At 39.8% G+C, this 26,657-nt stretch overlaps 1 protein-coding gene across 4 annotated transcripts in view; it reads left to right on the forward strand.

Moving 5' to 3' along the window:
• Window positions 1–686: 686 nt before the first annotated feature.
• Window positions 687–26,657, forward strand: part of LOC138736570 (hippocalcin-like protein 1) — an 89,512-nt gene continuing 63,541 nt past the window's right edge. For 2 of the 4 annotated variants that reach the window (XM_069886284.1, XM_069886285.1), the window contains exon 1: window positions 687–1,004. The gene's annotated coding sequence lies outside the window, so the exon portion shown is untranslated. The remainder of the gene's footprint in view (window positions 1,005–26,657) is intronic. The other 2 variants (XM_069886286.1, XM_069886288.1) reach the window with 1 other exon arrangement.

The following is a 26,657-nucleotide window of genomic DNA, read 5'->3' on the forward strand; positions in this document are numbered from 1 at the left end:
CGCGCGAACCACTGCCCGACAAAATTAGGAAATGCATCTCTAAAGCGGCAGTTGCACGAAATTTCAATTATTTAGGTATTTAACAAGCCATTTACGTCTCAATAACATTGAATTACTCCTCTCACAATGTAATTGCAATGGCTACATATCCCAAACCGTGGTATCTCTTAACAACATACTCTGCAGCTCCGCTCGCTAATCATTTACAATCCAATCAACTGAACCGAAAATAAACTTAGAGAGACGTCTATTGTTATTCTTGCAGGACCATCCTGCACAAACACCAGGAAGTTTATGCTTTTGAATTATATGCATCACTCGACTCTTCTTCCAACGTATGAATTGGGACATTCGTCCCTATTGAAATGGATTATCGAACAAGAAAGACGGTGAATCCCTCGTGTTAAACTCTCTCGTCCCCTGTCAAGCCTCACCTCACACTTCCTGCCCCCGAGAACCCAAGCCAGGGCTGGGTTGTACTAAATGGAGAAGGGAGAGGCCGGCAATCATTTATAGATATAGATATGAAAGGGGTTAGGGCATGAGAACGCTCTTTCCCTTGTAACTTCCTTCTTCCAGAATGACGGGAGGTGACATTCCATGAAGAGGGGAGTCTTGTTAAGGTGAGCGAAAAGCTCCCACTGCCCCCCCCCCCCACCCCCCTCCCGTTTTCGGCGTGGACTGACCCTCGAGAAGGTGACATGGCAGTGAGCGGCGGCGGCGTCCCCTCGTCTTGTCCCGGCCTGAGATGGAAAGAACTGCCGTCGCGGAGGGCTCTGTCTGCACTCAGCTCACTGGCCCCGCACATGCACCGTCGGTGCTCGCGACTATCCCATCACACTAAACGAACAGCCGTGGCTTTCATCGGATCCTATTCGGTTTAAAGTTTCTTTCGTCATTCAGACGCCTTTGCAAAACAAGAGTTTAATAGCTAAACTGAGCACGGGAGTTAGTGAAGTCAAGGTGAAGGTGGAACCATTCAGAAGAGCGCCCCGAGGTAAACGGTGAGTCTCTGGACTTGGTCCCGTTGCGGGATTGCAGATCCAGGCGGATCGTCTGCGCGAAAGGCGTTGCGAGAAAAGCGATGAAAACTCCCTTCTCTTCTCCCCAGGCCGCATCCTGGCGAGAAAGTAACCGCGGCGCATGGGGAGGAATCGCATCGATGACTTTGGTTTTGGAAACTTGTTCTCTCCCCTGGAGGTTTAACCTTGGGAACGTGCCTTGATGATATGGAGCCCAAAAGAGGGGGTGTTTTCCCCGCATAGTTGAGTCGAGAGTGGTGCATGTTGTTACTCGAAAGCCTGGCTGGTGGCGTGTAACTGTTTTCCAAGTGATTAGCGGGTGTTCAGAATTCCTGCTGATGGTTGATAGCTGCAGGGAGACTGCGTTATTTGCGACGGCATTTAAATCTTTATCGTTTTGGGTGATAGAAGGTGAAAATACTGCATGGTACCATTGAAGCCGCCTATTTAACCATAGGATAAATGTTTCACCGACGTGTACAGAGAATACCCTTAATCCTGAAATGTCCAGGGCAATTGATGTTCAACAGGGTGCTGCATTTTTTAAATTGTAGAATAGAGATTTAAAAACTCTCGATTCTTCAGATTCAGCCAGGCAAGTTGCCTTTACTTTAAAATTGCACGTTCAGCATTTTGTCTACTTTATTGTTGGTTTCTAAACCGACGTTGGATTAAGTGACTATATCCACAGGCTTCTGTGTGTAGGGCCTCTGGCAGATGTACTTATGCTGAAGTTCTGGTTCAAGGCCTGTTCTTCCACTCTAATAGGCATCAGATCTGCCGAATGAGATTGCGGAAACCTAGCAATAGGGTCGTTTGGCTGGACTTTTAATGTAAGCACAGGCCAGCACTTGGTGACAGAAACCATCGTGGCAAACAACAATGTTCCAGGGAATCGACTTGCACTGTCTTTAAGTGGCAAAATGAGAGTGTTTGAGCACAAAAGAGCAGTGTGGGGTTTTAAGTGCTCCAACCCTGATTTGGCTCAGGAAGAGCTCACTGGTAATGAATGTTTCTGTACATTTCAACGCATACTTTTTGGAAGCAAAAATACGAATGCGGATCTGACGGAGCCTGCCCGTCAGTCGGCAGGTTCAGGGGGTTGGAAACGGCAGCCCCTTCACACCTCCGGGAACAGTTGAGAAGCCGATCTGCGAGCTGTGTAAATTTGAGCATTTCTGCAAATAATCGGGTTTTTTTAAAAAAACCCACATCCCTCACTGCAAAGAGCAGTTAGTCCTGTGTAGTGGCTGGGTTAACGGAATCTTAACTTCGACCATACCCAGATGCGTATATTTTTTGGCATAAATAGTTTATTTTCGTTTTGGATGATGCAACAATATGTAACGTCCCCGGCGCAGTGATGTTTGGCATTTAAATAATAGAAGGGTCTACAGTTTGGGCAAATTAATTTCCTACATGTTATGCCTGCTAAGATGCTGTTGATGGGAGGAAGTACTTGATATTTACTTACACACACACACACACACACACACACACACACACACACACACACACACACACACACACACACTGCAAGCCAAATGAAGGCACCCTCAATTATGCTCAAATAACGTGCCTGTTAGACCAGTGGTAATTTCTCCTTCCTGTGCCACCCTTTTAAAATGTTTGACCTATATCTATCAATGCTGACATGATTTTGAGTCCACCAACCTGATCCATATTTGAACGAGTGCCCAGGGAAAACTCTTTATTTGTAGGAAATTATTTATCTAACTTGCTGAACAAGTTATCTCCCATGCCATATTTCAGATGGACACTTCTTATTCGCACGATTGAACAGGAGCGGAATGTCATCGGTATAAGTAGCAAAATCTTCACACTGTTTGAGAAATAGAAATAAATGACCCACCATCTTGGCTGAAAGCAGTTATTTACATGATGAAAGCAAAAGGGAAAAGAAAACAGACCTTTTTTTAAAGTTTGAGTTTAAATTAACATCACAGGAAATTAACACTTGCATTTTTAAATGGGATGGTATATGAGAGATGATGTATTGAGCCTGATTTTGGTTTGCTGAACTCACTTGAGATAAATTGAATGGTCTAACTATGCAATATATTGTTTCTGAATTTAAATTATTTTTTTTGGCATTGCACAATTAAGAAGAAACATTTGAAGTGAGTTCAGCTTTTACAATCTCTGCAATATATTATCACTGTATTCAATTTGCATGGCTATAAATATTGTATAGTTAAGAGAAATAAACAATTACTTTATCAAACAATGTTAGGGAGCAATTGGGTATTCATTTTCTATGGGATACTGCATCAGTCAGTTTAATTAACATTTTGTACATTTAAGTTGCATATACTGTATATAAGAACATGCAGACTCCTATCTGCATTATTGTGGCAAGGCTGTTGTTTACCTTATTTTCCAAATGATGGTTATGATTTTTAAACTACTAATTTGTGATTTAATTAGTGGATGTATATTTTAGTAGTAATTAAAAATATTTTTTGTAATTGCTGAATAGCCTTGGTTCCTAATATTTAAAATATTGCAATAAGGTTGGGATGAGTTTTGTAAGTGATATTCAACTGCTATTGAAATTTTCAGGCTTTTAGATTGTAAGTAGTTTATTTTAATGGATGATGAATGATTTTTTATGAGTGTGATGGTTAACCCAGAAACTTAGATTTGAGTTATATAATGGATCACTAAAACCTGATAGGATTTGCTATCCTTGTGAACTGTAACTCGACCAACCTAATCGTATAATTCTATGAGCATTATAGTGTTAAGAGATTTTCTAAGATGCTATTTTAAAATGCTTTACTTTGGTACTTGTTGTAGAAAATGAATCACTCTTTAAAAAAAAAAAAAATTCAAATACTGCAGTGAATGGTTTCAATAATTCAAATTAGTTGTTGAATCTGTTGCTCATTCTGAAGTTAACAAACTTGTTCTAGAAAAATTGCCTGCAGAGAAACACAGAGTTGGGTATAATGTTTTGGGCAATGCATTTTCAGGCAAATTTGTCTTGTCAACCAAGAGTAATTTTTATTTGAATAGATTAAAATTAATACCACTATGAGAAGTGAACACTCCATTAGAAAAGTTCTGTTCCTTCCCGCTTATTCCAGATTGCCTCAGTGGAATTATAGCATGTAAAAATCTCTCTATTGTTAACCATGTGGCATTTTATCCTCAAATGATTCTGTGAGCAACTAATTACTTTTGCTGTGAGGTTGCCTGCTGTTCTGACTATATTGATAATGGCTTTACTCCATTTCCCAAGTGAAGATGTATAGAACAGCAGATTACCACCTCTGAAAGTGACCACGAAAAGCTCCTATGTCAGTGATTATCGACAGAGATCCACATCTGGTATCACTCTATAACTATTTCTGCTGAATTGATCTTTTATTGAATTAAGAACTGAGAGATATTGATTTGTCCTTATGAAGGGTCTTCGACTTGAAATGTTCACTGCTTTTCTTTCCAGGAATGCTGACTAACCAACCGAGTCTTTACAATATTTTCTATTTTTATTTCCTACGTGCATCTGCAGGTTTAAATTTTCATTTGCCGTTTTTTTTGGAGGTGATCATTTCTTGTTTGTTATGACCGTGTGCTTTACTATTGCCCTTGGTTACAATTCCATAGTTTGCCTCCCTATCAATTCACTGCCTTAATTTTATGTAAAAAAAAATTTACAAAACCGAATGCTTTTTTAAAAAAAATGTTTTTACCCTCTTGTGGTAATCACATCTGAACTTTCTTGGCATTGCGAGGAATTATGGTAGCCTGTGGGTTTGAGCTTTCAAACGGGATTTCTATTTCAAATTTAGAAGGCAGAAAAATAATGCATGTGCTTTCCTATTGTCCAGGTGCATAAATAGTTTTGAAATGCAGAATAACTGGTTAGCTGTAAAGTTGCATTAATCAGTATTTTGTTTTTAAAAAACTAATTAAAATGCATGGAAATCTGGATTTTAAAAATTAATTATTTCATGACAAATCCATTTTGCATTGAAACATGAGTAAGTAAAGGTCTTCGCAGCAAATGATGGTAGTGGTGAGGTGGGGGAAGGAAGAATAAAGGTTTACTTGTAAATTCTTGGGTTAGGAATTAATTTTTTTTGGTCAGTGGAATTATAGCATGTGATTATTTTCTGACATTGTTTTACTTCTGTCTTTGGTAACTATAAGTGCAACAAAATTATCAGCTTACTACATAACATCAATAACTATATTGTGGTGGAAACTAAGTTCCAGCAAGTATAAAGATGTTGGCATAACATGTTTTAAAGCTTTGCTGATTTTATACCATGCCCACATGGGAAATTCAGACATTGGAAGTGGAAGTGAACGGTTCATAAAATAATTGTTGAAATTGTTTTAATTTTCATTTTGGACATGAGGACAGTTCATAAAACAATCTTGTTATTGCACTTGGAACCAACTGATGTGAAACAATCAAGTGTCAAAGTGCTACAGTGATTGCATATGGATGTGCAATCTTGAATCCTCATTGAGTAAAACCTCTGTCTCAGCTGTAGCAGCACCAGAGGGCCCCAGAACAGTTGCTATTTGGAGACACTTTGGGAGCCAGCTAAATATGTGCTTAAAAATGGACATTCACATATATGGCCTCTGAGGATTGATTTGTGACACAGTTTGTGGTGGCGAGAATAATGAGTCATTGTTTAGGGTTCATTATTGGACAAAGATGTTACAGTTTGTTGATAATTCAATACTTGAGTTGTCAGTCCTAGATTTTCAATAAAACTAGTGGTTTGTGATTCTATTGTGTCCAATAAATTTCAGATGTATTTTTAAGTTTAAATATTTAATTTTGTGTCTTGATGTTGTCTCTGATTTGGACAGAAATCTGTCAGCTTTAATAAAGAGAAACATTGGAAGAACTTGGGTGTGGATTCTTCAGTATCAAATAACAGTCATTGTTTTCTCAAAATGCCTGCACAACATTTCAAATTGGTATGATTTTCTTGTTTATAACTGAATTGATAGTTATTGAGGCAGGTCATCTTCCTATCAGCTGGTGGGGTTTGCATCTACTGTGTTGAAGTACCTTGAGAGGTTAATGAACAAATCAACTCCTTTCTGAGGAAGGACCTGAACCCTCTTCAATTTGACTATCATCACATCAAATCCACAGCAGATGCCATCTCACTGACCCTCCACTCTGCATTAGATAATTTTGTCCATAAAGTTGCAGTACTTGGATCAGGTTTTGTTCATTGACTATAGCTAGATGTTCAACACCATCATACCAGCAAAACAGGATCAAACTAAGGGATCTGGATGACCATTTGCCCCTCTGTAACTGGATCCTCGACTGCTTCAACGACTTTCTGTACTCTTTATTAAGAATATTTATTTTAATATGTACTGTGTATATGTATCATTTGAATGTATGTGTGTTGTGCTTGCTTGTTTTGTATCATTCTGCAACCAAGGACTGGAGTACACTGTTTCGTCGATTCTTCTGGTACAATCAGATGTTGAACCCTAACCCTAACCCTTACTGTCACGTAATACTACATTTAGAATGTAATATACATGAAATTCTTTAACTTTGTCTGCCGTAAAGCCGACAGAGAGTCACAACTTTGACCAGCACCCCTCACGGAAATGAGTCCCCAGTGAGGAACAAACGCTCAACTTCTGGTTTACAAGACCAGCGCTCTAACCATTGGTATTGGCAGATCCTAATTGGTGTGGATTTCCAACACCACCTCTTCCTCAATGACCATCAACACAGGAGCACCACAAGGCTGCATGCCTAGACCTCTGCTCTATTCCCTGTACACTCACTATTTTGGAGCCAAGTTCAGCTCCAACGTAATTTATAAATTTGCTGAGGTCACCACTGTGTTGCAGCCAAATAACTGGAAAAGATGAGTCAGAATACAGCTTGAAGATTGAGAATCTGGTTGGGTGGTGTCAGAACAACAGTTTTGCTCTCAATATCAATAAGACCAAGGAGCATATTGTGGATTTTAGGGGAGAGGCCAAGGGACCTTCTGTATTGACAGGATGACAGTGCAGAGGGTTAGTAGCTTCAGATTCGTAGAAGTCCATATATCAGAGGACCTTTCCTGGAGCCAACACATTGAGGTAACCGTGAAGAAGACACACCATGCTTCTACTTTCTAAGAAGTCTGAGAAGATTTGGCATGCTGTTGAATACTCAATTAAATCTTTATGGGTATATTGTAGAAAGTATATGACTGGGTGCATCTCGGCCTGGTTTGGTATTTCGACTGCTCAGGAACGTGGAAAACTTCAGAAGGCGGCATGTATAGCTAGGTAGTTAGGTCCATCACAGACATCAACCTCCCAAGAATTCCCCCCCCCACCCACCCAACCCGGGTCACAACCTCTTCTTGCTGCTACCTTTGGGAAGAAGGAACAAAGTCTGAAAATCAGCACCTTCAAGTTCGTCGAAGGGAAGACAGACAGCTGAGCAGAGATCCACCACAATCAGGCTTTTAAATCTTAATTTAAATTTAGATGTACAGCACAGTAACAGGGCATTTCAGCCCATGAGACTGTGCCGCCCAATTGACACCTCATTAACCTACACCCATCGTACGTTCCCGACAGTGGGAGGAAACTGGGGCCCCTGGGGAAAACCCAAAGATTCGAACCCCGGTCCTGATCGCTGACCCTGTAAAGGCATTGTGCTAACCATTACCCCAACTGAACCCCTTTCTGCTGTCTGTGCTATTGAAACACACACTGTTTTTCTTGCATTTACTACAAACTATGAATATTTATTTCTCTATCCTTTATATTTATTATCTCTCTCTACACTGGGTAATTTAATATATGTTAAATGTTTTTTTAACAAACAGTACCTGTTTAGCTGCAGCAAGTGTGCATTGAAATGATAATGGTAATGAGTTTATTATAATCAATGCATGCTGTCTCTTTAATATAGCCATTCTTTTTGATTGATACGATATCCATCTCTTCCAGACCATAAGCTTGCATTTATAGGAAAGGTTGTTGTCTTTTACTTGGGCATTGTTTTTACTTAATTACATGTTTGTGCAGATTTCCCTTGAGTGGAGCAAATTCTCCACAGGTAGTTCATAAGCACAACATCTGTTGCTCTGCTCCATTTCTTCAGTGATCTGACATTTAAATGGAAACTTTAACCCTGACTGCCATCTACGGCAGATGCCACCTCACTGGCTCGACACAAAGCCTTGAAACTCCAGGACAGCAAAGATGCATACATCAAGATGCTCTTTATTGACTACAGTTCAGCAATTAACACCATAATCCTCTCAAAATTGATCAGCAAACTCCAAGACCTGGGAGATAACACCCCACTGTGTAATTGGATCATGGATCACAATCTCCTTCAGTACGGGAGCACCACAGGGCTGTGTTCTCAGCCCCCCTGCTCTACTCATTTTACACCTATGACTGTTCAGCTTGGTATGACAATAACACCATCTACAAATTTTAAAGGAAAGGAATGAGTTAGCATACAGGGTCAAGATTGAAAACTTGGCTGAATGATGACTAACAATAACCTTGCACTCAATGTCACCGAAACTAAGGAAATTATTGTTGACTTCAGGAAAGGAAAGCAAGAGGTATACAATCCAATGGTCATTGAGGGATCCGAGGTGGAGAGGTTGAGCACATTTAAGTTCTTGGGAGTCATTATCTTGGAGGATATTTTCTGGACTGAACACACCAATGGCATCATGAAGAAAGCACATCAGCGCCTCTACTTCCTCAGGAGTTTGTGTAGGTTTGGCATGACAAGCCCCGGCAAATTTCTACGAAGGTATTCTGACTGGCTGCATCACTGTCTGGTATGGGAACACTAATACCCCTGAGCGTAAAGACCTCCGAAAGGTAGTAGACACAACCCAGGACATCACAGGCAAAATTCTCCCCACTATTGAGTACATCTATAGGGGATGCTGCTATCGGAGAGCAGAAGCAATCATTAAAGACCCTCACCCCCCCCCCCCCCCTAGCACCTGCTCTGTTCTTGCTGCTGCCATCAGGAAAGTGGTATAGGTGCCACAAGACTCTCACCAGTAGGTTCAGGAACAGCCCCTCCATCATCACACCTCAACAACAAACTCAATCAGATACTTATTTAAAGAGTCTTGTGCACTTTATTGATTTTATTTTTAAATTCTTCTCTCCGATTTGCACAGTCAATTTGTTTACACTTGTTATTGGTTTAAATTTCTTTGCTAATATGTTTACGCTGTATACGGTTTGTTTTGCACTACCAATAAGTGGTCATTCTGCTTGCTGCACCCACAAGAAAATGGATCTCAGGATTGTAGGTAATGTTGTGTATGTACTCTGGCAATAAATCTGAATCAAGCCTCCTATTCCTACTTTTAACATTGGATCCACTGGTGTGGTGAGGTTATCAAACCCCTAAATTACCTGGATTACAGTGTCAAAATCGTGGGTTCAATCCCAACTTCAAGTGGAAATTTCTTTCATTTTAATTAGCTTAGGAGTAGGTAATGTAGGCAGTAGTTAGAGCAGTCCATTGCTCTGATTGTAGGATGTGGGAAGTCAGGGACAGCACATTTGTTCCTGATGACTACACCAGTAAAAGGTACATCCAGATGCAGTGACTGAAAAACGGAATTAGGGAGCTGGATGAACTTTGAACCTTAAGGTCGTGATGGACAGGAGTTTCAGGGTGGCAGTCACCCACAAAAGTCAGGAGGGGGAGGCAGAAAGAGCAGAACACTCCTGGGGCTGGTCCCCTCTCAACAAGTATACTGTTGGGTGGGGGGGGGGAAATGATCTACCAAGGACAAGTTGAGCTGGTTATGTTTCCAGCACAGAGGCTGGCCCTCAGCTCAGAAGGGAGGGGGGGGTGTGAAAAAAGGAGAGCAGATAGGAGACTCTGCGACCAAGATCAAGCTCCCAGATGATATGTTGGGAGTCTCCAAGCCTTAGAGGGCTCCTGCCCGTTCAAGCTTGACCTCCGTGCCGATCCTGCAGTCGCAAGATGGCGCTGGCACTCTGAGTTCGGTTGAAGCCGACCCACATGCACGTGAAGCCTTGCATGCGGGCAGCCCGACTGATAAAGGGCTCCATGAGCCCGCGACATTGCTGGGTGGCCCGGGGACGTGCAGTGTAGCATCGGAGGATGCTCCTGCGCGTCCGGCAGTTCTTCCGGACATGCACAGAACATCCCGGGTCCGTGACCTTTTGGAGAAAACCAGGGTGCCGGCATCGGGTGTCCAAACCCACAGCCACACAGTCAAAGGACCTATGGTGACTGAAGGTGAAGAGGAACTTACCTTATTGGAATTTGCCCAGGAGGAGGAGCCTGTAGTTAAAGAAGGTAGACCTCAAAAAGTGGCTATGGAATCTGGATTAGACTTCGTGTTCACTGTTTTGGAAGGGATTGCTTTCCAAATGGATAATATGTCAAAACAAATGTAAACTCAAATGACCCAAGGATTTATGGAGGTGAATAAATGTCAACTATGAAACAAGAACTGAGTGTAGTTAAGAGTGATATTAACAGATGTATAAAATCTGTTGATATTGTACAAGATAATTTTTTAAAAATTGAAACAGCCTTTTCTGAATGTCAAAATCAGGTGGAACGCAATAAAGAAAAAATGGAAAAAGCAGAAGGTTCTTTTGTAGATTGGGGGATTCAAAGAAGGGATTTATTGAAGAAGATTGATTCATTGGAAAATCAAAGCCGAAGAAATAATGTGAAAATAGTTGGTCTTCCAGAGGACTTTAAAGGTTCTGATCCAATAAAAATTTTTAAGCATTGGATCCCAGAGGTATTGGGTAAATAGCATTTTCCTGAAGGTTTGGAACTGGATCAGGCCCATAGAGCATTGAGGACAAAAACACTTCCTGGACAAACACCGAGGGTGGTCTTGATTTGTTGTTTGAAATATCAAAATAGAGAAATGATTTTATGATTGACGGTACAGAAAGCGCGGCAGAGTCAATTCCCGTTGATGATTCAAAATAATAGTGTTTTTTTATGCCGATTTGAGTCGAGAGGTTATTGGAAGACAACTGAAATTTAATTCGGCTATGTTTACTTTTCGTTATCCTGCAATTTTGAAGGTTTTTTACAGAAACTTTCAATCTCAATTTTTTGAGAACGATCAGGATGCCTTGGTTTTTGCTAACTCATTGTCAGAATTGCAAAGTAATGGGCCATCGTCTCCTAAGAGGAGGGTAAACGGAAATGGAAATGGGAACGGGAATGGGTTTGGAAAGAATGGAAAGAAAGAAGAACTGACACAAAGTATTCTTGACATTGAAGATCCAGAACAATCATTGGGCTTGGAATCATTGGGTTGAATATATTTACTATATTTGATTGTTATTAATTACATAATGAATATGTATCTGGCTGGGGAGGTGGATGACACTGAAAGCTTTGACTGTCATCTACCACTAGTGGGCTTACCACACCCAGATTTTTAGGGTGTTTCTATTTGGGTGGTTTTTATATTTTTTGGGTTTTTAAACAAAATTTTTAAAATTTTTTGGTTTATTGAGGGGTGGGTTTTTTTTTGTGTTTTTGAAGAATTATAAAGGGGAGCATTATTTTATAGAGTGTAAATATATTAGTTGTTAGTAAAAATGTCTATTTTGAATTTTGCAACTTTTAATGTTCAGGAATTAAATAATTCAATTAAGCAAAAGAGGGTATTGGCTTATATAAAAAAAATGAAAATTGATATTGCTTTTTTACAAGAAACACATTTGACCGAAAAGGAACATTTGAAATTGAAAAGAGATTGGGTTGGACATGTATTTTTTTCTTCTTTTAATTCTAAGGCAAGAGGGGTGGTGATTTTGATTCATAAAAAATTATCATTTGAATTGGAATCTTCAGAGGGAAATGTAGGTAGAGTTTTACAGGTGAATTGTAAAATCTTTGCTGAATCTTGGATTTTGCTTAATCTTTATGCACCTAATGTAGATGAAGAGCAGTTTATATCAGAAGCTTTTTTATTGTTAACTCAAGCTAATGAAAATATTTTAGTTGGGGGAAGATTTTAATTGTGTTTTGGAACCTTTATTGGATAGAAACCCGAAGAGTAGAAGGAAATCAAAGACGGCAATACAGATCAAAGCAGTTGTTGAAAGATTTAAATTTGGTAGATATTTGGAGAAAGGTTAATCCTACAGAGAAAGATTTTTCTTATTTTTCATCACGATATGATTTGCTTTCTAGGATTGATTTTTTTTTTGGTATCAGCACAACTACAGGGTAGAGCATTGCAAGCTGAATATAAAAGTAGAGTTCTATCAGACCACTCATTATTTTTTTCCTGTGAAAGTTCAGAAGTGGTACGTTCGTCGTATAGATGGAGGTTTAATGCAATGTTATTGAAAAAAACAGAGTTTGTTACTTTTATTCAAGAGCATATCTCTTTATTTCTGACTGAGAATATCAATTCTGTGGATAGCCATTTTGTAGTATGGGATGCATCATGCTGAAGAAGATTGAAAAGAGGGTTGGTGCGAGAACACAGCCTTGCTTCAAGCCATTGTTAATGGAGAAGGGCTCAGAGAGCTCATTGCTGTATCTGACCCGACCTTGTTGGTTTTCGTGCAGTTGGATAATCATGTTGAGGAACTTTGGGGGACATCCGATGCGCTCTAGTATTTGCCAAAGCCCTTTCCTGCTCACGGTGTCGAAGGCTTTGGTGATGTAGAGTCCTTTGCTGAACCAAGCCATGAAAGACCCCAACAATGAAGACGCTGTTTACATCCGGTACCGCACGGATGGCAGTCTCTTCAATCTGAGGCGCCTGCAAGCTCACACCAAGACGCAAGAGAAACTTGTCCGTGAACTACTCTTTGCAGACGATGCCGCTTTAGTTGCCCATTCAGAGCCAGCTCTTTAGCGCTTGATGTCCTGCTTTGCAGAAATTGCCAAAGTGTTTGGCCTGGAAGTCAGCCTGAAGAAAACTGAGGTCCTCCATCAGCCAGCTCCCCACCATGACTACCAGCCCCCCCACATCTCCATCGGGCACACAAAACTCAAAACGGTCAACCAGTTTACCTATCTCGGCTGCACCATTTCATCAGATGCAAGGATCGACAATGAGATAGACAACAGACTCGCCAAGGCAAATAGCGCCTTTGGAAGACTACACAAAACAGTCTGGAAAAACAACCAACTGAAAAACCTCACAAAGATAAGCGTATACAGAGCAGTTGTCATACCCACACTCCTGTTCGGCTCCGAATCATGGGTCCTCTACCGGCATCACCTACGGCTCGAGATAGCAGAGGTCGACAGCATCGAGTCCACGCTGCTGAAGATCCAGCTGCGCTGGGTGGGTCACGTCTCCAGAATGGAGGACCATCGCCTTCCCAAGATCGTGTTATATGGCGAGCTCTCCACTGGCCACCGTGTCAGAGGTGCACCAAAGAAAAGGTACAAGGACAGCCTAAAGAAATCTCTTGGTGCCTGCCACATTGACCACCGCCAGTGGGCTGATATCTTCTCAAACCGTGCATCTTGGCGCCTCACAGTTTGGTGGGCAGCAACCTCCTTTGAAGAAGACCGCAGAGCCCACCTCACTGACAAAAGGCAAAGGAGGAAAAACCCAACACCCAACCCCAACCAACCAATTTTCCCCTGCAGCCGCTGCAACCGTGTCTGCCTGTCTCGCATCGGACTTGTCAGCCACAAACGAGCCTGCAGCTGACGTGGACTTTTACCCCCTCCATAAATCTTCGTCCACAAAGCCAAGCCAAAGAGAAAAGAGTATGGGATGCATTAAAAGCTTATTTGAGGGGACAGGTTATTAGTTATTCTACAAAAGTTAAGAAACAACATATGGCAGAAAGTTTAATGTTGGAAAATCAGATTGCTGAGTTAGAGAAAGATTTTCAGAAGGATGTGACTGAAGACAAAAAAAGTTGCATTAGTGAAATTCAAATTACGTTATAATACTTTACAAACTTATCAGTTTGAGCATTTAATTAATCGAACTAAACAACGTTATTATGAGTTGGGAGAAAGAGCTCATAAGGTACTTGCTTGGCAATTGAAAGCTGAACAGGCATCTCGGACTGTTAATGCCATTAAAAATAATTCAATAATTACCTATAAGCCTCAGGAAATTAATGATCAGTTTTATTCATTCTATCAAAAATTATATACTTCTGAGGGGAACCAGGATAATAGTTCTATTGGATCTTATTTATCTAAATTAAAGTTACCAGTATTAGATGAGAAAGATATTCAGGAATTGGAATCTCCATTTACAGATTTTGAAATCAAGGAAGCTACACAGGAAATGCCAAATGGAAAGTCCCCAGAGGATGATGGATTTCCTGTGGAATTTTATAAATTTTTGAATGATGATTTATCTAGTGTATTTGGAGAACAGAAGCTACCGGAATCTTGTTCAAGTGCTTTAATAACTGTTATTCCAAAAAAAGATAGAGATCCATTAAAAATGTCTTCATATAGACCTGTTTCTTTATTAAGTGTAGATTATAAAATTATAGCCAAGGTATTAGCTAATAGACTTGCCACATACTTACCTAAGCTGATACATACTGATCAAACCGGCTTTATTAAGAATAGAAATGCATCAGATAATATTCTTCGATTAATTACTTTGGTCAATGTATACCGAAAGCTAGATGCAGAAAAGGCCTTTGATAGGGTTGAGTGGGATTTTTTATTTAAGGTGTTAGAAAAGTTTAAATTTGGCACTTTTTTTTATTGGTTGGGTTAAAGTTTTATATATGAACTCAATTGCAAGAGTGGTGATAATGGTCAGATTTTTTTACCATTTAGGTTGACTCGTTCAACTCGGCAGGGCTGCCCATTTTCACCAGCCTTATTTGCATTGGCTATTGAACCATTAGCTCAGACTATTAGGCAAAATGATGAAATTAGGGGGATGAAGGCCATGAATGAAGAATATAAGATTAATTTATTTGCAGATGATGTATTGATATATTTGATGGAACTGGAACGGTCATTGAAGCAGTTACAAGAGTGTTGAAATTTGGAGAATTGTCAGGATATAAAGTTAATTGAGATAAAAGTGAAATTTTATCAGTTGGAATAGGAGATTATTCAGAATTTAAAATTATTACAAAATTAAGGTGGACAAATAAAATTAAATATTTAGGTGTGCTTGTAGACGTTAATTATCAGACATTGTATCAGTTAAATTATGTGCCTGTATTAAAATGGATTAAAGCAGATTTGATTAAGTAGGAAGATCTTCCATTAACTTTGATTGGTAGGGTCAATTGTATTAAAATGAATATTTTCCCCCGAATTCAATATTTATTTCAGTCAATACCTTGTTTACTTTGAAAAGGTTTTTTTTCAGGATTTAAATAAGGTAGTGCGGGAGTTTTTATGGAAAGGTAAATTAGCTCGAGTGGCACTGTATAAACTTGCATGGAAATAGGCGTTAGGTGGACTTCAGTTACCACATTTTCAAAATTATTATGAAGCTGTCCAATTGAAGTTTATAAGCAGGTTGGTGGATCTAGATTATCCTCCTAGCTGGGCTAAGGTGGAAATGGCGTGTATTTCTGAGGTCGAGGTACATGAATTTATATTTCATTGGAACTTGAATTTGCTGCAGGAATATAATATTGAAACATTTGTATTGAAACATTTGTTAAAAATCTGGATTAAAAAAAATAGGGTTTTGTGATCAAAAGGTAAATTATCAATTTTAACTCCATTGTATAATAATCAGCTTATTCCTTTTTCAATGTTTAATAATTATTTAAAGAGTTGGGATTTTAAGGGTATAAAGAGAATACAGGATTGTTTTGAAGAGGGACAATTTCTTTTAATCAATTGAGAGAGAGATTTGGTATATCTGTAAATTATTTGTTTGTGTGTTACCAACTAAGAGCCTCGGTAAAGGATAATTATGGTAGAGAGATGAATTTACCTACTTTGTCGAGATTTGAGTCTTTGATTTCCTCTGTACCAAAGAAGGGTTATATTTCGGTTACGTACAATTTGTTACAAGATGATATGGATAAACCAGATTGGGGAAAATCTAAACTTAAATGGGAGAATGATTTAGTGTTTATTTTTCCTGAAGATGATTGGGCGGAGTGTCAAGACAATGTAATCAAATTGACAAATGTAAGATATGGAATGGTTAATTATAATTTTTTACATCAATTATATTTGACTCCAGAGAAACTGAAAAAAATATGGATTTAGTAATTCAGACTTGTGTTTTAGATGCGATTCATGTATTGGAACTTTTTTACATGCTGTCTGGACTTGTGTTAAAGTTCAACCATTTTGTCAAGGAATTATATTAGTTTTGGCAAAATTGTATAACTTTACATTACCATTAGACTGAACGATTTTCTTGTTGAGTAATTTGATTTCATTGAGGGGATTAGGTTTGGATAAAATTCAAATTGCTTTTGTATGTTTGGTGTTATCAGTAGTGTGTAAATGTGTTGCAAGTACTTGGAAAGACGATACAGAGATTAATATACTACGTTGGCACAATGAATTGAAAACTTGTATGTCTATGGATAAAATTACTTATAATTTACATGATTATTATTCCCTTTTTGTTAGCAAATGGTCTCCGGATTTGGAATATGTGCATTAGATATACTTTGAATTGTTTTTAACATTTATAATTTTTAATATATATAATTTATATTTTTGGCTCCCCTTAAGGGAGCTGGCTGAAGGGGTGGGAGGGTGGGTTTGGGGTTTATCTTTGTAAAATTAATTTTTGATGATTATTGGACTGTATGTTGTATTTTTTCTATTTTTAAATAAAGTTTGGAAAAATAAAAGGATCGTTAAAAAGGCCAATGGAATGTTGGGATTCATTAATAGGGGGATTGAGTTCAGGAGTAGAGGGGTCATGATGCAACTTTACTAATCTAACACTTAGAGCATTGTGTTTAGTTCTGGTCACCTCATTATTGGAAGGATGTGGAAGCTATGGAGAGGGTGCAGAAGAGATTTACCAGGATGATGCTGGATTGGGAAATGAGTCTGATGAGACAAGGTTAGCAGAGCTGAGACTTTTCACTTTGAAGTGCAGAAGGATGAGAGGAGACTTTATTATAGAGGTCTACAAGATTATGAGAGGCATAGATAGGGTGGACAGCCAGCACCTATTTCCCAGGATAGGATCAGCAAACACCAGAGGACCTGTATACAAAGTTAAGGGAGGGAAGTTTAGGAGAAACATTAGGGTTAATTTTTTTTTACACACAGTGTTGTGCATGCCTGGAATGCCTCACTAGGGGACGGTGGTGGAGGCTGAAACGTTGGGGGAATTTAAGAGACTCTTAGATGCATGAATGAAAGAAAAATAGAGGGTTATGGAGTAGGGAGAGTTTAGTTTTTTTTTGGAAAGAATACATGGGTTGGCAAAACATCGATGGCCAAAGGGCCTGTACTGTGCTGTATTGTTCTATGTCGATATGGGGTTTGCAAGTGCTGCCCATAAAAATATTAGTACCCCTAGCTGCTCATTTTCTTCCACATCCCAAAGATGTGGTAGGCTGATTGGCTAATCTAAATTATTCCTTCATGTAAATAAGTGGCTAAGCAATTATAAAGAGAATGGGTGTGTGAGAGAGAATGAAGTGCAAGGCAAGAGGAAAACGAGAGGAAATAGCACTGATGGGATTGCTCTTCTGAGAGTTGCCAGATGCTTGATGGTCTGAATATCCTCTTGTATCACTGCAATTCTCAGTTAATTCCCTGGCAGTTGTTGAATTTAAATTTGGATTAATATCTTGAAGTTAAAATGTGATAGTAATAATATTGGTATAATGACAAGGAGCCAACTTTATTTAAAAAAAAATTGTTTCCAAGGTTTTTGAAGGGAATAAATCACAGATGCACACGTCCATTGTAGCCTCGTTAAAAGTGGCCACAATATTGTCATGTGAAGGAAAAGTATAATCTGCAATGACTGAGGAACCACTGGATTAACCACGTGCATGTTGTGGTGTGGTGACCAGGTCAGCAGCTTGATTATGTAATGGCAACGAGTCACCTCCTGTCACCCTGATACTTCTTCCACTATCTACAGGTACAAGTTGGGAATGTGATAGAATATTTTCTACTTACCTTGAGTATAATTGAAATAACACTCAAGAAAGTCAGCATTACTCAGGGTGACAAAGTGGTCACTTAAATTACTTCAACTCTGTTTTCCAAGTATTCATTTTTCCCATCAATGCAGTGTGCTTGTGGTGTGTACCATCTAAAGAATGAACTGCAGTTGCATATTGTAGCTGTTTCAACAACTGCCTCATAAACTAGTGTCCACTACCACTAGGAAAAACTGGCAGCAGGTGCATGGATCCCCCTTCAACCTGTGCACCATTCTAACTTGAAAATACAGACATGTTCCCCAACTCCTTGTAGGATTTAATCCTAGAATTTTCTCTCCAACACCACTGTGAGTAGTTTTAGAAGAACTTCAGTTCAGAATGGTGGTTTAAACTTCTCAAACACTATTAGAGATGGCAACAGAAAGTTTGCTTCGCCAGTTCTGCTTGCAGGCTGAAAAATAACTAAAAATCTAGGGGAGGTCATTTTAAATTGGTTATGGGAGGTAGCGTGTCCTTTGGGAATTGGATGCAACTTGAAATGTTCAGGATGAACAAAAGCTGGTGATATCAAGGTTTTTGGTGAAAACAAAATCGCTCATGAACTGTAGACAGGAGGCAAGCAGTTTCATGGACAGCGACTTTGATAATAACCCTCTTCAAGTGGGGAATTTTGGGAGCTGGGAATTAGCAGGATTGGCAGTTTAACTGGAATGAAGGTCCTATGATGGCTGCATCAATTGTAAATGTCAATACGTTGTTGACCTGCTTCCATCTTTTTAATATTCGTTGAATTCTTCTGGCTCATCAAATTTAGGCTGGCTCCTAGACTAACAGATCCATTTCCTTTTCTCCCCGTACACCTGCAAAATTGTCTCTCTCGTACCTATTCAATTCTCTTCTTAAAGGCCTGATTGATGGATTCCAGCATTATCTACAAAGTTCTACATTAAAACTGTATGCTTTTTGTCAACATATTCTTCATTCTTTGCATCTCTTGGCTAAAGTTTTGAATCTATGCCCCATTATCTTTGAAGCATCTACTGATGGGAGTGGCTTCTCAGGACCTTCCGCATCAAACTAATGATTTTTCACAAAACAAATTGGTAAAACGAATTCGGCAGGTCGAGCAGTATCTTTTGAGGGAGAGGATTACTGATGTTTTGGGTCGGAACCCTTCATAAAAGATTGATTGTGGAAAGGGAAATGGCCAGTATAGGGAGGAGAATGTGTGATAGGCCTGTCTTAAGATTGGGGAATCAGGGAAGAGTGAATGATGATGGACAGATGGAACTGGGATGAGAGCTTAGAGTTAGCCGCTTGACCCATTAGGTTCATCCAGTAGATTATCCCTTGCTCCTTATTCCACCACCTGCAGTCTCTTGTCTAGTGATCTTTTTTCTCAGCACCAAGAGAAAGTCCAGTTCCTTTGATCTAACCATGTAGCTAAAATCACAATCACTGGAATGGTTTCTCGTTACTATTTTCTGTATTAAAATGCTGAGTATTAAAATCTATCAATTATCTGCAATGAAATCTCTGCTTTCCAAATATTTTATATTGTAAATTATGAAGTAAACCTCTGAAATGAAGGACATCTGAAATTTGAAATCTGGAGACTAAAGCAACATTTGCTTATTTATGCCTTTAATGCATGTTACATTTTTATACCTTTCCTGAAGTGATGAACTCAGAACTGACCACATGTCTGAACGACATTAGAAATATTGTGCTGTTGCCTGTTTGAAGCTTGGACAAAATACAGAGTGCCTGTAGATGTGTGAAAATGTTCTAAACGAGGAAACCAAGGGTTAGTGAGTGATGACACAAAATACAGAAGGACATGCAACTCCGTGATTAAAGTGAAGAAGCTCCAGTGGCTTTCCCTTCTGGTTTTCACAGATATCCTTCACTTTTCTCGCAGTTTTAATTGTGGAATGGAGATAGGAAACCCATTTATCTGGAAGTCCCGCATTGTATCCCATTGGTTTTTGACTTTACTGCACCCTTTCTTGTAAACTGGTTTGCTTTTTTAAGTTTCCAATTCAGTAAATTTGCTGCAGACCCATGATTATCTTTGTTGGCCAAGATTATAGAATGTCTACAATATTAAACAGCACCCAAGCCTAGCAAGCCAAAATTCCTCTTGATTGAAAAGAAAGCTGCGATCCTCACTGTTTATGGATCAGCGGATTAATTGTCATTGTGTAATATAAAGGTAGATTTTAGTGCCTTACACTCCCAAACATTTAAAAGGTCCGATCATATGAATAAATGTAGACGCTTTTACACCTTCTCCCCCCATTGTCATTGATAAAAGCATTATCCATATCTCCATTTCTCATCTTGCTGCCCCCTCCTGTCTCCCCACCCAGGCAGAACAGGGACAACTTTCCACCCCACCAGCCTCTGCATCTAACACTGCAACTCAAAACACCACCAGTCACATTTTCCCTTCCCCACCAATATATACATTTTGCAGGGATCAGTCACTGAAAAGCTCCTTGATCTGCATTTGCTGTTGTAATTGGGGAAAAAATGCTGTAATTTCAGAAAGTACAAAACCTGTCTCTATATCCTCCCCCCACCTCCAGCCAGTGCCACACTTCGACCTTCCAGGTGAGGAAGAGCGACCTTGGACTCTTCCATTGCCAGGGTTAGGCCAAATGTAACCTTGAGGAACAACAAATCTTATTCTTTATGGGTGCCTTTAACCTGACAGTATGAGCATCAACTTTTAAAAATATATTTTAGGTAACCTTCTAACTCTCTCTGGTTCCATTGTTTCCCATCTCTTCTTTACCTAGTTCTGTTCTCTCCTCTCTCACATCTTTACCCCCAAACCCCCCCCCCCCCTCCCCAACCAGCAGTCTCTACCTCAACCTGTCTCTTCCACCCTCTGTCCAATACCCTGTCATCCCTTCCAACTTCAGTCTGGATAAAGGGTTCACTGACTGTTTCGACCCATGGATGCTGCCTGACCCGCTTGCGGAGTTCCTCCCCCCAGCTCTGATCTGTTTTAAACAGCTGAGCGGTAAACAAAAACCAGCTGATTGTGGTTGTCTATTTTCCTGTAATTCACAGGTTTTGCAGAGATTCAAACTCTCCTGTTTCTTTTGCAGATCGCTGGGTGTGCATCCTAATTAGGATTTGTTTAGGTTGGCTGCTGAAGATGCCGAGCAGCAGAAATTTACTCTGAGGTGTTTGCTGAATTTATTTTCTCTTCTGGAGATTTCACATGGATTACTATGAAAATGAATATGTATTATTTTTAAGTAAGAAAAAAATGAGAGATGTGGCCTACAGACATTGTCCTCTGGGCATTGGATTTCACCAGCTTAAAATGAGTGGAGAGGTCATAAGGTTTTGTCTGATGTTTTTATTGTAAATTAGCTTGGCCGTTTTTATCCTGTTTACAAAGTACCAGACGGATTCTGTAAACCCATGGAAGCCTGGGCATTAGCCGAGTGATGCAAACATTGACCCACCGAGCCCTCCAGCTTCTAACTGGTTCTGTGCAAACTTTGAGTCTATAAGTATGCTTGCAACTGAAGTGAGTGTTTCACTGAAATGGAAAATGGATTTTGTTGCAGTCTAAATTGATAAATTCACCCAAACAAATAATATTGAAAGTGTGTCCAGGGATATCTTGCAGAGCTTCATGATACTAAAGGCAGGATGATGTTTTCCTCAAATATTGTGCACATTTAAAAAAAAAAATGCATGCAAATCATTGATTTCTGGACTTGGTTGATATTTGTATTGCAGCATTGACATTGGAATTGACTAATCTCCCAAGATGGTCCTTGAGACACTCAACAGATACTGCAGAAAACCTGGTAAAAAGCTTCTAGAGGCATAGAATTTTACAACTATTCATAAGTCGGCATAATTCATAAAATGTACAGCATGAAGTCGTGGATGAAACCTCCAGGAATTTTTGCAGCTGAAATAGATAATCTTGGGCCATATGTGCATTACTGTAACTGATAAGGGAACTATTTCCTGCCACTAATGACTTGAAACTATTATATCAAACACTGTCTTGATGTAGCATTAAAAATAGAAATTCTGTTCTGTCTGGATGGTCTATTCAAAAATCTGATAACAACAGAAAAGAAACTCTGAGTCTGGTGGTAAATATTTTCAAACTTGTGTATCTTTTGTCTGATTAGATGGAGAGAAAGTGTGATCAGAATGGAAACATCCTTTATTATGTTGGCGGTTTTTCTGAGCTAGTAGGAGGCAAGGACAGAATTAATTGAGGGGAGGCTGGTTGTTTGATGGCCTGAGCTGGGTAACGACTCAGCAATTTCTTGTGGTTTTTGGGTAAAACAGTTCCTCTACCAACCTGTGATGTATTTGGACAAGACGATTTCTAAAAAATTGGTAGGGGACACTAAGAAAATGCCATATTTCTGTAGGAATCTGAAGAAGTAGTGACTTTATGCTTTCTCAGCTTTAACATTGAGGTGAAGGAGCAGGACCAATTGTTGGTTATACTAACGTAAAAACACAAAGCCCTCCACCATCTCCACTTCAGCACCATTGATACAGACGGGCCAATGTTCCATCCCACCTCCTGAAGTGGATGACTAGATCCTTGTTTCAAGGGAAAGGTTGCTGTCCTTAACACCAAGCCACCAAATTCTACAGCCTCTTCCTGTACTCTGTCTCATTTTGTAGTTTGAGATCTGACTTACAATGGTGGTGTCATCTGCAGCATTGTAGATGGAGGGAACAGTATTTGGCTTCATAATCATGAGTGTATTAAGGAGCTAAGTACACAGACTTGTGGGACACTTGTGTTAAGGATGATTGTGGAGGAGGTGTTGCCACTGATCCATGCTGATTGTGGTCTGCAAATCAGGAAGTTGAGGATCCAGTTGCATTGTGATTCTTTTTTAGTATGAGACATTATAGTGTCGACAGGCATCACAGTGCCACTTTATATTTTATATTTTATTTCTCATAAGCTATCCAAAATATTTTATAACAGCTGAAATGTAACCAAAGTCAGATGAATTGGCTCTTGCAGTTCATTTTTCTTGCCAGATGACTGCCCTTGGAGGGTATAATTGGATTGTGCTTTATCAAAGCACAATCTGAAGGAATCTGTATTTCAACAGCTCTGGTTCTAGAGAGATAACTGCTGTCATTGCAGTTTAAAGGGCTTTTGATATGAGTCCAAGTCACGCATCTGAGCATGTTTCACCTCCTGAGCTTTTGTGTGAATCTGATGAACTGCGGTAAGGGAGTAGCCAAATTGCATACTGTTTGTTTGACTTCTCTGCAAGTCATCGTGCTTCTCCTGTTACAGCATAGCTTTAAGGCAGAACTTTTGCATTTTTTTTTCGCAATGCAATGATGTATGGTGTTCAGGATTTGAAATTTAAAGTGGGAAGCAATAATTGGCATATTGAACGACCTTTGCCAGGGCTGTCTTTGAGTAGCCATTTTTTTCATGTGCTCTGACTTCTCAGTGAAGATGGATGTACTGTCTTTGCTCAGGAGTTGTGAGGTACCTTGCTTCGATGGACCATACAAAACCTTGATTGCTTTATAGAAGCTTCTGGAGTCATTACAACCAGTGAAGGCTTGCAACTCCTTGGCCTTGTTCACCCACCGCTGGTCTTTCATAGCTTTGAGCTGCCTTTGTAAAGTTGATTTTGCACTCAAAAAGGCATGTTTTTTTGAAACTTGAGTTTAGGTGTCGAAGAAGAGCTTGGTATGCAACTGCCTTAGCTCTTAGAAGGTCTTGCACATATGGTTATTCTCATCAAACCAGTCCTGATGCTTGCACTTGACTTTCCCCAAAGTGTCCTGGGTAGCACTGTCGACTGTTTCTTGAAAGCATTCCAGTGCTCATTCCAGTCCAGTGGTACCCAAAAACGAAGAGGCCAGAGACTACAGTGCAAGGATGTTCTGCACAGAAGCCTGAAGAAAGTTGACATTGCCCCATCAACATGGGAGGATCTGGTTCAAGATCACTCGCGGTGGAGGGACGCCATCAGAAAATGTGTGGACCTGAGAACAAACAGGCAACAGAGGAAAGGCACAGGAAACACCACAACGGAGCTTATGCTCCTGTTACCCCTCCAAGCCTCACTTGCCAAGTATGTGGCAAGTAGTGCCAGTCAAGGATCAGCCTGTACAGCCACTCCAGGATCCATATATCATACCCCACAAACTGAAAGGAACCATCATGATCCTTCAGGATGGATAGCCAGAAGAATAATTGTCCCTCCACCATAGAGCATTACAGCATACACACAGGCCTTTCACCCCTGTGATGGACTACTATTCTGCCTTGACCCACTGACCTGCACCCAATCCATATCCCTCCATACCCTTCCTACACATGTCCAAATTTTTATTAAATGTTAAAATTGAGCCCACCTCAGCTAGCAGCTCATTCCACACTCTCACCACTCACTGTGTGAAGCATTTTCCCCCAATGTTCTCCTAAACTTCTCCTCTTTCACCCTTAACTCATGTCCTCTGGTTTGTATCTCACTAAACCTTGGCGGAAAAAGCCAACTTGTTTTTTTTTTACCCTATCTATACCCCTCATTATTTTGTGTACCTCTGTCAAATCTCCCCTCATTCTTCTGTGGTCTAGGGAATAAAGACCATTGTGTGATATTTGCGAATTAGCAGTGTTCAGTTTCACTCGCAGTTCTTCAGAGTGCAACAAGACCTCTGGATGTGGCCAAATGATAGACAAACAATATAAGTTTTAAATAGTAATTGTCTTCAGCAAAATAGACAATTTATCTCCCTTTGATAAAGTGTATTATAATTTTCAAGTTCCCTGCCATAATTAATCTCATGATTGCCTTTAACTGTCAACTTACTTGGATCAGTCATTCGAGTATTGTGTCTATACTGTAGGTCAGAACCTAGATGTTCTGTGGTAAGGGAACTCTTCCTGACCCTCCGAAACCACTTCATCTGCATGGTACATTGTCAAGCCATGTCTTTGTGCTGTGCATAAAATGCCCAGTAGGTATTCTCCTGGGACTGCAGACCCCCACAGGACATGACCTCACCAACCATGACTACCATACCCTTTCCTCCATCCAAGGTCAGAGTAGGACAATTCCAATGCCCAATCCACCCATGTCCAAATATCTTGTTCAATATTTGTGCTTGGGTGGATACGTGGCAAGTAATATTGATGCCACTAGAGTGCAAGGACCATCACCATCAAGCATTTCAGTCACCCACAGCGCAGCGTGGGCTATGGCCGTGTTGCTTACTATCTACAGGACACATGAAGCAACCTCCGAAAGCTTACCCAACAGTGACAGTAGGTGTTGAGAATAGCCCTACTTTTACTTTAACAAACCATGCTGACTTGGAAAGCTATTGTCAGCCTTTCATTGCCCGAGTCCAAATCCTGAGATGTCATATTGTATGCAGCTTTTCATGGGAGAGGCCCAAGTGAATAGGGGAAGCCAGTAAATTCTGCCCTATGAGGAGACACTGGATAGATTCTTTTCTCCCTAAGTGTTGGAGGCTGAGGGGGGAAACTTGTGTATAGAATCATGAGGTAAATAGACCATGTCTTTTTTTTTCCCCCAGGATAGAAGATTTTAACCCTAAAAGGCATAGATTTGAGGTGAGGGAGCAAGTTTTAAAAGGAACCTGAGGGACATCTTTTTCCACACAGGGTATGTGGACGTGGTAGAGGCAGGTGCAGTTACAACATTTATATAAAAAAACATTTCAATAGGTGCATGGATTGGAAAGGTGTAGAGAGAAGTGGGCCAAAAGCAGGGAAATGGGATAGAATGTTATTGGAGAAGTAGGGCCAGTTTCCATGCTGTAAAACTCTGATTCTTTTCTCACCAATATCATATCCTGTGACTAATTAAGAAAAACGTTGCTTTGTGTCCCCAATTAAAATGATCTGTATTCATCGGAAGTACTATAATTAAATGGCTCTTGTCTGGGGTACTGGAGAACAATTGGAATTTGGGATTCTGAATCTTTAAATTCAACAAATGTTTCTTGGCTCATGTTCGCCCTCACCCAAAGTCAAATGGAGGAAAATAGTGGAAGTCATTTTTATTTCCCATCAATGTTTGTTTGAGAGGCTTCATTTTTGCAGAGCCCTCTCCAGTTTTCTGTGTCAAGATGGTTATTGTGTGCAGTTGAGTACTTTGAAATATTTTTCTGTCATTGAAGTGGCGAGAAATAAAAAGCCACATCTAACAACAATGGGAAAAAAACTTGATTCAGTAATGTTCCTTTACTAATCACTCCAGTTTTGAAATATTTTGCAAATGAGTGTCTTCTGTGATGTTTGATTGCTGGGCTGAAATATACAATGTAAATATATCTACCTATATTTTGAATCCTGCTTTAATCGTACAAACAAAAGGCTGATTGTCTGAAGTGCAAGTTTAGTTTATATTACTGAGGTATAAATAATTCATTCAGGGAATAGTTCAAATGAATGCTTATTAATCTCAATGTTTCTTCTGTTTTTCATTTAGGAATGCTGACTTGCTTTGTCCTTATGCGGGATTTTCATTG

Source organism: Narcine bancroftii, chromosome 6, assembly GCF_036971445.1.
Source record: "Narcine bancroftii isolate sNarBan1 chromosome 6, sNarBan1.hap1, whole genome shotgun sequence".
NCBI lineage: Eukaryota > Metazoa > Chordata > Chondrichthyes > Torpediniformes > Narcinidae > Narcine > Narcine bancroftii.